This window comes from Hemitrygon akajei, chromosome 8 (genome assembly GCF_048418815.1).
Source record: "Hemitrygon akajei chromosome 8, sHemAka1.3, whole genome shotgun sequence".
NCBI classification, from domain to species: domain Eukaryota; kingdom Metazoa; phylum Chordata; class Chondrichthyes; order Myliobatiformes; family Dasyatidae; genus Hemitrygon; species Hemitrygon akajei.
The window spans coordinates 61456156-61473635 of NC_133131.1; the positions used below are offsets into that span (position 1 = coordinate 61456156).

The 17480-nt window shown below is 44.6% G+C and overlaps 1 protein-coding gene and 1 long non-coding RNA gene across 2 annotated transcripts in view; one reads left to right on the plus strand and one right to left on the minus strand.

Annotated features, from left to right (window-relative positions):
• The window catches only part of LOC140731920 (uncharacterized), a 51834-nt gene extending 43760 nt beyond the window's left edge, over positions 1-8074 (minus strand). Inside the window, exon 1 of the mRNA XM_073053906.1 lies at positions 7652-8074. The gene's annotated coding sequence lies outside the window, so the exon portion shown is untranslated. The remainder of the gene's footprint in view (positions 1-7651) is intronic.
• Positions 8075-8085: 11 nt separating this feature from the next.
• Positions 8086-17480, plus strand: part of LOC140731921 (uncharacterized) — a 71020-nt gene continuing 61625 nt past the window's right edge. Inside the window, exon 1 of the long non-coding RNA XR_012099939.1 lies at positions 8086-8374. This is a non-coding gene — a long non-coding RNA (uncharacterized lncRNA). The remainder of the gene's footprint in view (positions 8375-17480) is intronic.

A 17480-nucleotide genomic window follows, 5' to 3' on the forward strand; every position in this document is an offset into this window, starting at 1 on the left:
GGAGAGTTTGGACAAACTTGGGCTCTTTTCTCTGGAGTGGAGGAGGCTCAGGGGGGACCTGATAGAACTTGATACGATTATGAAAGATCGCAATAGAGTAGATGGCTGCTATTTTTAACCCTCCGGGTTACAATGTCTAATACCAGAGAGCATGCATTTGGAGAGATGAGGGACCTGTGAAATTCATTAACACCAACGGCTCAGACACCAAGTCATCGGGTTTGTTTAAAATAGAGGTTGATCGGTGATAGATTAGTCAACACATCAAATGTCCTGGGGAGAAGGCAGGAAAATGGCATTGAGGAGGAAAATAAAAGACACTGGGATAGGCACAGAAAGAGGAAGCTCACAGATAAATGGGACAAACTCTTAAACCTCTTACAGAGAGATGATATTGCAGCTTCTCCATAATTAGGCAGTATTTTAGCAGGCTAGTTATTTTTATCAAGGACACACATTTCATTTAGCAGGGATTTATACATACTTTAAGGTTTAGATGTTTGAGAACGTTTCAAGGATGTTGTCGTGAACATACGGTGCTGCAATTGTTTATAAGACCAATAAGAAACGGTAGATAATTAATGGAATTTTTTGTTGCTTGTTAAGGTAATTTCTCCAAACTTCCCCTTTTAAACTGCCTCTTGAGCTTCTAGAGTTTTTGTACCAGGTTGCTCTTTCAGTCCATGCAGTGATCTTATGCTCCATTGGATCAGTTTGTCTGCATAATCGTAGTAATGCATTTCTGAAAACACTCTGACAGTAAACCAAGTTCATGCAACATGTCATACATTAGAGCTTAGTCCAATAGAAACTGTTCTATTGGTCTTTCTGTCACTCCCAAATCTTGTTTCATACTTCATTGTTTTTTCAAAATGAAAACACAATGTTTCATAATTTTGTCACACTGCTGAAACTGATTGAAATGAGCTAGCTACACACCTGGTGCCCAGAGCACAGCCTATTTTGCAAATTTGTTGTTCTAGTTGAGAGGCACATTCAGACAATTCCTTTTGACTTAGAGGTGATCTACTGTAAACGGAGTACAATTTTCTCCATATATGGTTGAAAATGATTTATTCCATGAACTTCGCTCACCGAATCACCTAATGCAAGTTCCAATCTGTGATTAAGACAGTGCCAAATTGGCACATCCGGGTAATGTTCCTTGAGAGTTGTAGCAACGCCATAGTTGACACCAAGCATTACGCTCGCCCCATCACTATCAAATGCTACAAGGTTCTGTTTCAAGTAAGTCCTCAGCCCATGGTTATTGAGACAGTTCAACAGATGTATAGCAACAGTTGCAGCTTTATGATAGTTCAATTAGATCAGAAAGCTCAAAATGGGGATCACCTTCCTTATCACTTTGACATTTCAAATAAACTATTAGGGCAGTTTTAATGCTCAGGCTTGTCGGTTCATCAATGAGAACAGAAAATTTGCCCTTTATCTGCCTGATATGATGGCAGTTTTTTTTTCTCATATTAATGGCTATGTGATTGATTATCTCTGTAGCACTAGTGCAGGAATGCAGTCCAATTCTAATGTCAATGCCATTTTTTTTTGAAGTTCCAATAAGACAAAGTGATCAGAGTATGGTCTGTCATTCTGAACTAAATAATATGCAGAATGAAAATCATGAAAGAGAGAGACCATTTTTGCTGTTGTAGGGGTAGCACTAACACTTCCACACATTTCAGCTTCTTTGAAGGACAAACCAAGGTAGAACATACAAGGTAAATGGTAGAACACTGAGGAGTGCAGTAGAACAGAGGGATCTGGGAATACAGATACAAAATTCCCTAAAAGTGGCGTCACAGGTCGATAGGGTCGTAAAGAGAGCTTTTGGTACATTGGCCTTTATAAATGAAAGTATTGAGTATAAGAGTTGGAATGTTATGGTGAGGTTGTGTAAGGCATTGGTGAGGGCGAATTTGGAGTATTGTGTGCAGTTTTGGTCACCAAATTACAGGAAGGATATTAATAAGGTTAAAAGAGTGCAGAGAAGGTTTACAATGATGTTGCTGGGACTTAAGAAACTAAGTTACAGAGTAAGGTTGAATAGTTTAGGACTTTATTTCCTGGAGCGTAGAAGAATGAGGGGAGATTTATGATGGGTATAGATAGAGTGAATGCAAGCAGGCTTTTTCCACTGAGGATAGGGGAGAAAAAAACCAGAGGACATGGGTTAAGGGTGAAAAGGGAAAAGTTTAAAGGGAACATTAATATTAATATTATTAATATTCCACAGAGAGTGGTGGGAGTGTGGAATGAGCTGCCAGATGAAGTGGTAAATGTGGGCTCAATTTTAACATTTAAGAAAAACTTGGACAGGTATATGGATGAGAAGTGTATGGAGGGATATGGTCCAGGTACAGATTAGTGGGACTAGGCAGAAAAACGGTTCGGCACAGTCAAGAAAGTCCAAAAGGCCTGTTTCTGTGCTGTAATGTTCTATGCTTCTGCTTTATTGTGCGAACGCTCGATTCGTTCTTACTGACCATGGCGTTGGCAAGAGACATGCTACCTTTCAAAAGATCTAAGATTTTTATTTTCTTGGCGAACAATGCTCAAGCAATGAGTGCTGGAGAGAGACTGAGGACGTGAAATGGCGGGAGGCTACAGTACGGTATGCTGGGATAACGGGTCGGCGAGGAGGAATTTCACAAATACCTAAATAAAAACAAACAGTCACTGCTCCCGGATTTCACCAAAAATGATCAAATATCCTAATGTTATTAGTGGTATTTTCCCCAACACCACCTCTCCCCAAACCCTGCTTCCGTAAAATTCCATCTATTTAATATGTGGCCGCTGTTAAATTCTCTGTTTGTTTATTTTGACTTTTTTTTCCACAGAGGTGCCGGAGCGGTGCTCTGGTGAGCTCCGGCAGCACTGCAGCCCTGATTACAAGGGAGAAGGTGCTCAAAAAGCTGAAAGACCTAAAGGTACATAAGTCACACGGACCAGATGAACTGCAGCCTCGTGTTCTGAAGCAGGTAGCGGTATTTGGAGGCATTTGAACTGATATTTCAAAAATCATTAGTGCCAGTGGACTGGAAAATTGCAAATGTCACTTAATTCTTTTAGTAAGGAGGAAGGCAGCAGAAAGGAAAATAGAGATCAGTTAACATCGCCTGTGTGGTTGGGAAGAAGTTAGTGTCAATTGTTAAGTATGAGGTTATGGAATACTTCGTGACACTGGACAAGAAAGGACAAGGCTTCCTTAAGGGAATATCTTGCCTGACAAACCTGTTGGAAATCTTTGAGGAGATTACAAGTAGGATAGATAAAGGGGATGCAGAGGATGTTGTATATGTGGAATCTCAGAAGGCATTTGACAAGGTGCCACACATGAAGCTGCTTACCAACTTAAGAGCTCATGGTATTATATAAAGTTATTGGCATGGTCAGAACATTAGCAGACTGGTAGGAAACAGCAAATGAGAGTAAAGGGATCCCTTTCTAGTTGACTGCCATTGACTGATGGTATTCTACAGGGGTCAGTGTTGGGACACCATAATTTTATGCTGTATAAACCTATACCCACCTCCCTCTCTTTGGGAATTTTACCCCATAGATCCCTCATAAACATTTTTTGTCTCACTTTCAATCTGAGCCCTCTAGTTCTGTACTCCCATTCCTCGGAAAAAGACTCACTTTATTTACGTCCCTTATGAATTTATTTACCTCGATAAGGGGTCAACCCTCAACATCCTACACTACAGCTAGATAGCCCAAGCTTATTGACTCTCTGCTTTTAACCCAAGCGCCCCAGTCCTGGTAACATCCTCCTGAAGCTTCCTGTCCAGTTGTCATGGTCCGGTCCGTGAAATCCACATTCCGGTTCATGGTCCGGTCCATGCTGCTTATTCCAGGTTTTCTAGGTTTCCCCTGTTTCTGTTGAGGCAGCTGATTCTTGTTTGGGCTGGCTTCATAAATAGCTTCAGGATTCAGCCTCAGGCTACTGGATTGTTCCTGTCCAAACCCCCTGTTTGTAACCCTTCCCTTCACCTTCCTGCCTGCAGCCTTGCCTCTGCCTGGAGACCTGCCCTGCCCTGCCTTGCCTTGCCTTGCCTCTGCCTGGAGACCTGCCTCGCCTTGCCTTGCCCTGTTTGGAACTGTCTGGCCATGCCAACACCTTCGCTAGGTAGGTCCGGCCATTTTGCCGCTACCTAGTGTTGGGAACTGTCTCATTGTGTTATGAGTCCCGGCCCTACGTCCTGTACCCAAGGAGGGGTCCCGGCTCGGTGTTCTATGTTCATGTCTCTCCCTCGATCAAGGCTCTGGGTTCTCGTCATGTCCATGTGCCTCGCCTAGTCCAGAATTACCTAGCTCAGCCTGGTGCTGGGGTTCTCTCGTCCTGTGCTGGGATTCCCTTGTCCAGGAGTCTCACGTTCAGTCCTGTTATCTCTCCCTCGACCAAGGCTCTGGGTTCTCATCATGTCCATGTGCCTCGCCCAGCACAGGAGTATCTTGCCCAGCCCAGTGCTGGGATTCCCTTGTCTCGTCCTGTAGCTTTGTCTTGTCTGAGCCTGGTTCTGGAGTCCAAGCCCGAGTCAAGACCCAGGTTCTGGGTTCTAGTCCAGTCTCTGGAGTCCAAGCCCAGGCTTCTAGTTCCCAGTTCTATGTCCTGGTTCCCTATCCTAGTCAGGCCCTAGCCCAGGTCTGGAGTCCTTGTCTTGTCTGGGGCCGGTGTCACGTCCAGTGTCCTTTCTTCCCCACTTTCCTTACTTCCTTCTCATGCCTAGTCCTGTTCCTGGTACTTCAGTATCTGTGTCTTGCATTTGGGTCCGCTCCCAATTCGCCCCCGTATGACACCAGTGAAATGGCATCCTCACATATTCAGGAATCCAAAAATGCAGACAATACTCCAAGTGTGGTATATCATCGACATCAAAGACCTTACTTCAGTTCATGTGGACAGTGTTGAATAGGCTGATGAACACTGAACTGAAGGTGTCATATTTGAATACGGAATAAGGTAGATGATATTCTAGCACAGGTAGAGTTTGGCAGGTACAACACTGTTGGCATCACTGAGCTGTGGTGGAAAGGAGATCCTCTGACAGCCCTCCACACTATCCTCAATACCCCAACCTTTGTGTCATCAGCAAACTTACTAACCCATCCTTCACTTCCTCATCCAGGTCATTTATTTCCCTTGGATCCTATGCCTCTTTACTTTCTCAATATGCCTTGCATGGGATACCTTATCAAATGCCTTGCTGAAATCCTTCACAGGGTTCATTTTAACCCTGTCCTTGGGATATGTCTGAAACTGTCATGGTCACAGGGAGAACATGCAAACTCCACACAGACAGCACCAGAGGTCAGGATCGAACCCAGGTCACTGGAGCTGTGATACTCGGCTATTCTGCATTAAAGTGAGCAAAACTATACAGTAATATCAGAAATTCCGCTCAGGAAGCCTCACTTGAACTCTGGAAATCTTCTCTTTCTGTTGCTGCTCCTTTTCCTGGAAGACTGATTTCTTTTTTGTGAGAGAGTCTAAGGAAGATTTTAGCTGATCCTGGAAGTCAGAGAGTGAAGGAAATAGAAACAAAGATGAATCAAAAGAAACGTGATCAAACGCAATTTTCGCACACAAAATGGTGGAGGAACTCAGTGAGTCAGGCAGCATCTGTTCAGGGGAAATAAACAGTTGATGTTCCGGGGTGTGACCCTTCATTATGTCTGGGAACGAATGGAACAGAAGCCAGAATAAAAAGTGTGGGGATGAGAACTAGCTGACAGGTGACGGGTGAGACAACGTGAGGGGTATGTGGGGGAGGGTGATGAAGTGAGAAGCTGAGAGGGGACAGGTGGAAGAGGCAAAGAGCTGAAGAAGGACTGAAATGAGAGAAGGCAATTGACCATGGAAGAAATGGGAGGAATTCGATCTGTTTGGGCCCCGAATGGTGACGAGGGGGGAGATGTAGGAGTCAGGTGTAGTACTGCAGGTATTGGTGTCAAGAGGGAGATCAGTAGGCATGCTGGGCTAAAGAAGAAGCGGAACAGAGATGAAGCCGGGGAGAAGAGCCTGGTTCAGTCTGAGGCAGGACTGAAAGGGGCAAGTTCTGAAAAGAGAGGCACAAGAGACTGCAGATGCTGGAATCTCGAGTAAGAAACGTGATGCTGGAGGAACTGTGCGGGTCAGGCAGTATCTGTGGAGAGAAATGTACAATCGACATGCCGGGTCGAGATCCTTCATCTGAACTGTTTCAACCCAAAATGTCAATTGTCCACTTCCCTCCACAGATGCTGCCTGACCCGCTGAGTTCCTCCAGGAGCTCTTTTTTATTAAAAAAAAATTCTCATTGTCTTAAGGGAGTCAGACTGGGGTGTAAAACCGGGGTTAAGTAAATATTTAAAACAACTATTAAACTAGTTCATGCAATGAAAATGGGGATGTGGAGAGAATATTATGCAGTGAGGAGACAGATGCAGTGGTGATGACCAACCTGTGCCTGCAGGAAAAAGTACAGGACTGGACATTCTACATCACAGAGCAGAAAACATTTTTTGTGAGGTCCTGAAGAAACTTTCTGACTGTACTCATGCCTATCCCAGCTCCAATGGACAACTAGTTTCCACAACTCTGGACAGAGCCCAGAAGCTGATTTTTAAATATCAACATAAGCATTATTCACCATGAAATGTTCACAAGGATAAACCGTGCAATGTCTTTACTGGAAGATCAGTGATCCTTCTGTCACACAGCCGCTGTGTCACAGGCCCTTGCATCTTTCTCCACAGATCTTTGTCAGCCACAGTCCGCAAAGAGGTGAGTGACCGTCTCGTCTCCACTGCAGTAATCTTGGGGCAGCGCGCTGTGGGAGTGATCGCCGGGCATGCAGCAAGGATCAGACTGGGAGAGCCAGGTAAGGTTTGGCATGATTATCATAGTAGTTCATCGCCCTCTTGATGAACCTACACAAGGTACTGGATTCGGCCCAGTACATCACGAGTGGAGGCCTCCAAACCATTGAGCACATCTACATTAAACGCTGTAGGAGTAGAGCAGCATCCTTGATCAGAGATGCTCACCAACCTGGCCAGGCCCTTTACTCGCTGCTACAATCAGGTAGAAGGCACAAGAGCCTCAGGACTTGCACCACCAGGTTCAGGAACAGTTACTGTGCCATCGACCATCAGGCTCTTGAACAACACAGGAGGACTACACTCACTTGCCCGTCCATTGAACCAATCATCGTACTGGCTGTTTATAAAAATTAGTGAAATAGGAGGTGATTTGACTGAGACAGATCGCATTGGGCCTGTCTCAGAATCAGAGAAATAAGAGACAGATACAATCTTACAGGATATTGACAGGATTGGGGCAGGAATGATGTTTCCCCTGGCTGGGGTGTGGAACCAGGGGTCACAGACTTAAAATCAGAGTTCATCTCAGAAGGACTGAGATGAGGAGAAATTTCCTCACCCAGAGTGCAGTGAATCTTTGGAATTTTCTCCACAAGGTTTCCAAATTGAACAGACATATTCGGGGGCTCAGCGGTGAAGGGAACGTTGCAGGAGAGTGGCGCTGAGGTGAAAGGTCAGGCATTTTCTGAGTGAAGGGCAAAACAGGCGGAAGGGGCCGAACCGTCACGCCTGCTTCTGTTTCTTATTTTCTAAAGCACGAGTTTACCTTTGCGGCTTGTTCTCCCTTAGCCTTCAGCCTGTCGGAGTGGGCAGGGGAGCGGTGAGTGCTCCAGAGATCTATCGGCAGCCGCTACGGTTATTTTATGCCTCGTTATTTATTGCTATTTATTTATATTTGCATTTCCAGTTTATTGTCTTCTGCATGCTGGTTGATCTTTCACTGATCCTGTTTTAGTCCATAGAATTTCAGAGTATGTCCGTAGGAAAATGAATCTCGGCGTTGTACGTGGTCACTTATCTGTGCTCTGATAATAAAATTTACTTTGCACTTTGAGTTTCAGAGAACTTCCTTTGATTCTGAGAACAAACGGAGACTGACAGCTCCAGCTCCCAGCCGCAGTCCGTTCGCAGACACAAACACAGCCAATCAGAGTCCACCGCTTGGAGACTGTTGCTCCCATTGTCTGAGGGGTGGCAGTGGGCGGGACGCTGGAGTTCTGAGCCGGGAGCGCGTGAACCCGCGGGCAATCGGGGTTTGCTCCTTGGGTTTCGGCTGCAACACCAGCCGGGGTCTTGAATCCTTCCGATGGCAGAGGTGAAGAGACTGACGGAGATTCCGTGAGATGTTTCAGCTGCACGAAGCTTCCCGCTGTGGATCGGGGCCTGTTGTCTGGAGCTGCACCGCAGCGGCTGCCGATTGCACAGGAGCTCCCACCGCACTCCTGTGCAATCCGATAGGCTGAAGGCCAAGGGACAACGAGGCGCAAAGGTAAAGTCGTGCTTAAGAAAATAAGAACTAGGAGCAGGCGTGGCCATTGCGCCTGTTCTGCCGCTCACCCGGAACATGCCTGACCTTTGACCTCAGCGCCACTTTCATGCAAAGCTCCCAGCATCGCAGAACCCCTAAATTTGCTCTTTGAATTTAGAAACATTGTGGAGAAAATTCCAAAGATTCACTGTAGTCTGGGTGAGGAAATTTCTCCTCATGTTAGTCCTGCCTGAGCTGACCTCCGATTTTGGTTCCTCACCCCAGCCAGGGGAAACATTATTCCTGCCACCACCCTGTGAGACTGTGTCTGTCTCAGTCAGACCACCTCTTCTTTCTCTAATTGTGAGACAGGCCCAGTCAGTGTAATCTCTCTGAGGACACTACGTCACCCCTCCAAATCAATCATCCCTTCATCCCATAAGCTGACTCTGGGAGGGAGACCAAACTTGTGCACAGTGTTCCATGTACACTCTCACCAGGTGTACATGAACTTAAAGGGCAGATGTTGCAACAGTTTGAGCTTCATACCGGGGCCACGGAGCAAACAGGTTGTCACAAAGGGAGGAATGTGGGAGTGTTGTATGTCTGAGCCCAGCTGTGTGTGTTTGTGTATCAGAATCAGGTTTAATATCACCCGCATATGTGGTGAAATTTGTTGTTTTATGTCAGCAGTACGTTGCAATACATAGTAATAAAAAATACAGATTACAATCAGTAAGTATAAAATTAAATTTAAATATTAGTGCAAAAAGAGAGGGAAAATACTGAGGAAGTGTTCATGGGTTCATTGTCCATTCAGAAATCTGATGGTGGAGGGAAGAAGCTGTTCCTGAAATGTTGAGTGTGTCTCCAGGGTCCTGTACATCTTCCTTGATGGTAGCAATGAGAAGAAGGCATGTCCTGGGTGATGGGGGCCCTTAATTGTCAGAAACGTCCTGCCCCTGAATAATGGCCAAGGACAAATTCAAGGAAACAAAGTTTATTAGAACAGGTCTGCAGAGCTGGGTGCCTTAAAAAAGGAACCCCGAGCCCTACACAGTTCCAATTTTTATATGTCTCTCTTAACTCCTCCCCTCCCAGCTCAGAAGAGCTAGGAGGTGCACACTCTTGAACTTAGTACTCAGTACTTTTCCATTCCATATTTGGGGTTGTCTTTCGTTACAACCCACGGTCAGCCGTTACATCCTCTATTTTATTATCAGTAGCATATTTCACAATCTTCGCGGTTACCCCCTTGCAGCTTTAGCGACCACCCCCCCCCCCCCCCTTTAGTCATCCTTGCATTAGCAGTTTAGCAGAAGCTTAGTATTTAACTCCTTGGAGTCACTGCACATCTTAATAAGTAATTACCTCTCACATTAATGATGAATGCCACCTTTTTGTGGTATCATCTTTTGACTGTGTCCTGGATGCTGTGGAGACTAGTGTCCATGAGGGAGCTGGCTGAGTTTTCAACTTGCTGCAGCATTTTCCGATCCTGTGCAGTGGCCTCTCCACACCAGGCAATGATGCAACCAGTTAGAATGCTCTCCACAGTGCATCTGTAGAAATTTACAAGTGTCTTTAGTGACAAACCGATTTCCTTCAATCTCTGAATGAAATATAACCGATGTTGTGTCTTCATTGTAACTGCATCATTATGTTGGGCCCAGGATAGTTCCTCAGAGAGGTTGACAGGCAGGAAATGGAAACTGATCACCTTTTTCACTTCTGATCCCATAATGAGGACGGGGGTGTGTTCCCTCGATTTTCCCCTTCCTTAAGTCCATAATCAATTCCTCTGTCTTAATGATGTTGAGTGCAGGTTGTTGCTGCGACACCACTCAAGTTGCTGATCTATCTCACTCCTGTACTCCTCCTCGTCACCATCTGAAACTCCGCCATCAATAGTTGTGTCATCGGCAAGTTTATAGATGTGCCTATAAACATGGAGGTAAAGAGAGCAGAGCAGTGGGCTGAGCATACATCGTTGAGGTGTGCCAGTGTTGTTTGTCAGCAAGGAGGAGATGTTATTTCTGATCCACACAGACTGTGGTCTCCTGGTGAGGATCCAGTTGCAGAAGGAGGTACAGAGGCCTAGGTTTTGCCGCTTGTTGATTACAGTTGAGGGTTTGATTGTGTTGAGTGCTGAGCTGTGTATCAGCAGCCTGACTTGTGTATTGCTATTGACCAGGTGATCTGAGGCCGAGTGGAGAGCCAGTGAGATTGCATCTGTTGTAGACATATTGTGCCAATTGGGAAATTGCAGTGGCAGGACAGGCATGCACAGGCAGGAGTTGATTTTAGTCATGACCAACCCCTCAAAGCACTTCATCACAGTAGATGTGAGCACCACTAGGTAATAGTCATTGAGGCAGTTCACCCTGTTCTTTTTTGGCACCAGTGTAATTGTCACCTTTTTGTATGTGTGTATGTATTTGTGTGTGTGTCAGTGCGTCCAAATGTCTGTAACAGTGAAACAGAGAATCTGAGGATTCCCAGTTAGACTCAGAGATGTTTCCAGTAACTGGGGTCACAGTGATGGGACAACCATTCAGATCAGAACAAAATAATTTACCCTGTAGGTGGTGAACATTTAGAGCTCACAACCCACTCTTGTGTTTGAGAGAGATGTTTACAAATTTAAATGTATAGTTTCAAATCTACAAAGTAAATTTATTATCAAAGTGTAAACATGTCATTATGCACAATCCTAGATTCATTTTTTGGGGCAAATACAGCAAATCCAAGGACCACAATAGAATCACTGACAGACCAAGCCCAACAGGATGGACAAAAAACTGAATACAAAAGACAATAAACTGTGAATATAAAGGAAAAAATAAATAAATGAGAAATAAATATCAAGGACATGAGAAAAAGAGTCCTTGAAAGTGAGTCCAGAGGTTGTGGGAACAGTTCTGTGATGGGGATTACTGAATTTCAGTAACATTATGCCCTCTGGTGTAACTGTTTCTGACCTGGTGGTGTGGGCCTGAGGCTCCTACACCCTCTTCCAGATGGCAGCAGTGAGAAGAGAGCATATCCTTGTTGTGTGTGGGCGGTGTGGGTGTCCTTCATAATGGATATTGCTTTCCTATGATAACAGTCCAAAGAGATGTGCTCAGTGGTGGGAGGGGTTTTACCAGTGATGTACTGGGCTGTATCCACTTTTTTTTTTGCAAGATTTTCCTTTCAAGGGCTTTGGTGTTTACATACCAGGCCACGATGCAACAACTCTCCACTGCACATCTGTAGATGTTTGTCAGAGTTTTCGATGTCATGCTGAAACTTTACAAACTTCAAAGGAAGTAGAGGCGCTGCCATGCTTTCTTTACATTTGCACTTGCAGTGCTTATAAAAAACGTGGCCACCTTGGAAGTTTTCATCTTCTATTGTTTTACAACATTGAGACACAGTGGATTTAGATTCGTTTTTTTCACACTGATGAGCAGAAAAAAAAATCTCTTTTGTGTTAATGTGAAAACAGATCACCAAAAAGTGAAAAAATTATTTACAAATATAAGCCTCGTTGCCTCTAGTGGCATGATCTTAGGGGTGGCGCCCCCTCCCCAACCATATTTTAGCACTCTGGTTTGGATGGATGCTGTGTGTTGTGTCCCCTGTGTAACATCAGGACCCCGAAATCATGTTCAGCCCACAATGTGCGGTTAAACGATTAAGATCTTATATTTAAGTATGGGGTTAGTAGAGAAACAAAAGAAAAGGAAAACAAATAAAAGGCGCCAATAATCTCATAACCATGTCCAGTGCACAAACGTTGGAGCTCACGGATTCCCTTTTGCTGATCCTGCTCCACTCGTCGTCGACCCCGGGCTTCCGCCCTGAGCCCAGGCCCAGCGGGTCAGGCAACCACATCCTCAAACAATGTCTTCTCTCTTCATCCTCCTCATGCCTTCTCTCCCAAGCCCGTGCAAACTAACAGCTTTCACACAGACAGAAAGAATAACATCTGTCCCAATTGAATACTGCAAATGAATACTGTTGTTCAGGAGGATTTAAGCTAATGTGGCAGGGGGATGGGAACAAGTGCAGAGAGACAGAGGGGTGTAAAATGAGGGTAGAAGCAAAAAGTAGTAAGATGAAAAGTAAGAGTGGCAGGCAGGCAAATCCAGGGCAAAACTCAAAAAGGGCCACTTTTCAACATAATTGTACAAGGGCTAAGAGTGTTGTAAAAACAAGCCTAAAGGCTTTGTGTGTCAATGCAAGGAGCATTCATAACAAGGTGGATGAATTGAATGTGCAGATAGTTAGAAATGAATATGATATAGTTGGGATCACAGAGACCTGGCTCCAGGGTGATCAAGGATGGGAGCTCAACATCCAGGATATTCAATATTCAGGAGGGATAGACAGGAAAGAAAAGGAGGTGGGGTAGTGTTGCTGGTTAGAGAGGAGATTAATGCAATAGAAAGGAAGGACATTAGCCTGGAGGATGTGGAATCGATATGGGTAGAGCTGCATAACACTAAGGGGCGGAAAACGCTGGTGGGAGTTGTGTACAGGCCACCTAACAGTAGTAGTGCGGTTGGGGATGGCATTAAACAGGAAATTAGACATGCATGCAATAAAGGAACAGCAGTTATAATGGGTGACTTCAATCTACATATAGATTGGGTGAACCAAATTGGAAAGGGTGCTGAGGAAGAGGATTTCTTGGAATGTATGCGGGATGGTTTTCTGAACCAACATGTCGAGGAACCAACGAGAGAGCAGGCCATTCTAGATTGGGTATTGAGCAATGAGGAAGGGTTAGTTAGCAATCTTGTTGTGCGAGGCCCCTTGGGTAAGAGTGACCATAATATGGTGGAATTCTTCATTAAGATGGAGAGTGACATAGTTAATTCAGAAACAAAGGTTCTGAACTTAAAGAAGGGTAACTTTGAAGGTATGAGACGTGAATTAGCTAAGATAGACTGGCAAATGGTACTTAAAGGGTTGACGGTGGATATGCAATGGCAAGCATTTAAAGATTGCATGGATGAACTACAACAATTGTTCATCCCAGTTTGGCAAAAGAATAAACCAGGGAAGGTAGTGCACCCTTGGCTGACAAGGGAAATTAGGGATAGTATCAATTCCAAAGAAGAAACATATAAGTTAGCCAGAAAAAGTGGCATACCTGAGGACTGGGAGAAATTCAGAGTCCAGCAGAGGAGGACAAAGGGCTTAATTAGGAAATGGAAAAAAGAAAGAAAGCTGGCAGGGAACATAAAAACTGACTGTAAAAGCTTTTATAAATATGTGAAAAGAAAAAGATTGGTTAAGACAAATGTAGGTCCTTTACAGTCAGAAACAGGTGAATTGATCATGGGGAACAAGGACATGGCAGACCAATTGAATAACTACTTTAGTTCTGCCTTCACTAAGGAGGACATAAATAATCTTCCGGAAATAGTAGGGGACCGAGGGTCTAGTGAGATGGAGGAACTGAGGGAAATACATGTTAGTATCCATAAAGACTGGATCGACTAGGCTTATACTCACTGGAATTTAGAAGATTGAGGGGGTATCTTATTGAAACGTATAAAATTCTAAAGGGATTGGACAGGCTAGATTCAGGAAGATTGTTTCCGATGTTGGGGAAGCCCAGAACGAGGGGTCACAGTTTAAGGATAAAGGGGAAGCCTTTTAGGACTGAGATGAGGAAAAACTTCTTCACACAGAGAGTGGTGAATCTGTGGAATTCTCTGCCACAGGAAACAGTTGAGGCCGGTTCATTGGCTATATTTAAGAGGAAGTTGTTAAAAGGCCCTTGTGGCTAAAGGGATCAGGGGGTATGGAGAGAAAGCAGGTACAGGGTTCTGAGTTGGATGATCAGCCATCATCATACTGAATGGCGGTGCAGGCTCGAAGGGCCAAATGGCTTACTCCTGCACCTATTTTCTATGTTTCTAGTAGGGAAGTGGTGTTAGGTAAATTGAAGGGATTAAAGGCAGGTAAATCCCCAGGGCCAGATGGTCTGCATCCCAGAGTGCTTAAGGAAGTAGCCCAAGAAATAGTGGATGCATTAGTGATAATTTTTCAAAACTCTTTAGATTATGGATTAGTTCCTGAGGATTGGAGGGTGGCTAATGTAACTTAACTTTTTAAAAAAGGAGGAAGAGAGAAACCGGGGAATTATAGACTGGTTAGCCTGACATCGGTGGTGGGGAAAATGCTAGAGTCAGTTTTCAAAGGTGTGATAAAAGCACATTTGGTAAGCGGTGAAATCATCGGACAAAGTCAGCATGGATTTGTGAAAGGAAAATCATGTCTGACGAATCTTATAGAATTTTTTGAGGATGTAACTAGTAGAGTGGATGGGGAGAACCAGTGGATGTGGTATATTTGGATTTTCAAAAGGCTTTTGACAAGGTACAACACAGGAGATTAGTGTGCAAACTTAAAGCACACAGTATTGGGGGTATAGTATTGATGTGGACAGAGAATTGGTTGGCAGACAGGAAGCAAAGAGTGGGAATAAACGGGACCTTTTCAGAATGGCAGGCAGTGACTAGTGGGGTGCCGCAAGGGTCAGTGCTGGGACCCCAGTTGTTTACAATATATATTAATGATTTAGATGAGGGAATTAAATGCAGCATCTCCAAGTTTGTGGATGACACGAAGCTGGATGGCAGTGTTAGCTGTGAGGAGGATTCTAAGAGGATGTAGGGTGACTTGGATAGGTTAGGTGAGTGGGCAAATTCATGGCAGATGCAATTTAATGTGGATAAATGTGAGGTTATCCACTTTGGTGGCAAGAACAGGAAAACAGATTATTATCTGAATGGTGGCCGATTAGGAAAAGGGGAGGTGCAACGAGACCTGGGTGTCATTGTACACCAGTCATTGAAAGTGGGCATGCAGGTACAGCAGGTGGTGAAAAAGGCGAATGGTATGTTGGCATTAATTGCAAGAGGATTCAACTACAGGAGCAGGGAGGTTCTAATGCAGTTGTACAGGGCCTTGGTGAGACCACAGCTGGACTATTGTGTGCAGTTTTGGTCCCCTAATCTGAGGAAAGACATTCATGCCATAGAGGGAGTACAAAGAAGGTTCACCAGATTGATTCCTGGGATGGCAGGACTTTCATATGAAGAAAGACTGGATCGACTAGGCTTATTCTCACTGGAATTTAGAAGATTGAGGGGTGATCTTATTGGAATGTATAAAATTCTAAAGGGATTGGACAGGCTAGATGCAGGAAGATTGTTCCCGATGTTGGGGAAGTCCAGAACGAGGAGTCACAGTTTAAGGATAAAGGGGAAGCCTTTTAGGACCGAGATGAGGAAAAACTTCTTCACACAGCGAGTGGTGAATCTGTGGGATTCTCTGCCACAGGAAACAGTTGAGGCCAGTTCGTTGGCTATATTTAAGAGGGAGTTAGATATGGCCCTTGTGGCTAAAGGGATCAGGGGGTATGGGGAGAAAGCAAGTACAGGGTTCTGAATTGGATGATCAGCCATGATCATATTGAATGGCGGTGCAGGTTCGAAGGGCCAAATGGCCTACTCCTGCACCTATTTTCTATGTTTCTAAGTCTCGTTATCACTAATTATAACCCAAACATGCTGCTATAGAGAACCACTGCCTCAGCAGTTAACATTAGAGAGAAACCATTTTATTAGCCTTAGCAAGTAACATGAAAGAAAGCCCTTACACAAATATAAAATAGAAAATAATTTATGTACATAAGTATTCACCTCCTGCCTGTCTGAATTCTAAACCTTGCAATCCCATTTCACCAGTTTCGAAGATTTGCTTTCATTTTTACATATAGAGCCTCCCCACCCTCTGCCTACCTTCCTGTCCCTTAAATACAATCTGTATCCTTGCACATGTAGCTCCCAGCCATAATCTTTTTTCAGCCATGATTCAGTGATGCCCACAACATCATAATGCCAATCTGTAATGGTGACACAAGTTCATCTCCCGTGCTCCATGTATTGCACTCATTCAAATATAGCACCTTCAGTTCTGTATTCATTACCTTTTTTTCATTTTCTCGCCCTTTTGCATTGCACCTCATCCTGTCCACTGAAATTTTGCCCTATTGTCAGCCTCTCAGTGGTGGCAGTCTCACTACACACTGCCACTGTTTGAAAACTAACAACATTCTCCTCAGCCCTATCACTCCAGTTCTGATCTGCTCCCAAATTAGTTTAAAACCTCTTGGACAGCTGTAGCAATCCTACCCGCATGGATATTAGCAGACACCGCTCCACCCCCAAGTTCAGGTATAAACACCTGAACAACGTGGAAATAATAAAGCGATCGGAAAGAGGTAAAACGCCATTGGTCTTTGGAAAAGCATTATGTTACGTCGGTCAACGATTGGAACAATTTTAATGGATAAAGTGAGAAAGGCTCTGCCCCAATGAAAGCTACAATTATTACTAAGCAACACAGTGGTTTAATTATTGGGTTGTGGGGCTTCAGGTTTTTGGTCCTCCACATCAACCAGGCATGGATGGAGAGCGCGCTTGGGAGCGATTTGTCACTGGATTGAACTCGGGAACTTCCTTTCCCAAGCCCGGCACTGAAACATATGTTCTTAAGTGTTTTATATGCATAGAAAGGTAAAATATATAATCGTGATTATTTTCGTGAATAGAAACACTGCAGATTCAGAGCTCCGCCATCGGGTCCTAATGTCCACCAGGTTAAATAAGGTCTGGGGTTCCGCTGGATCCTAAGGTCCACCGTATTGAGCCAGGTTGAATAAGGGACTTGAGCATCTGCGTTTTTGGTATCCACGAGGGGTCCCGGAACCAATCCCTTACGGATAAGGAGGGCCGACTGTATTAACACATTTAAAGGGAAAAGGTACGTGGAGGAATTTGTAAATACTTGCTGTGTTGCCACTATGTTGCACTGTATCACTGCCTTTCGCGGTCCTGACCCAGATGACAATTTTTGTCGTTTCCACCGATGCTGCCCGACGTGCTGAGTTCCTCCAGCTTGTTTGTACGTGTTGATATGACCACAGCATCTGCAGTGTACTTTGTGTTGACGATTATTGAAAACTGGCGGTGGAGCACGAGGGCAAGTTCGGGCCACTTACCTTCGGTGGAATTGTAGCCTTCGGTCCGAAAAGGGCTGGCTGCGGATGTCATCTTGGACA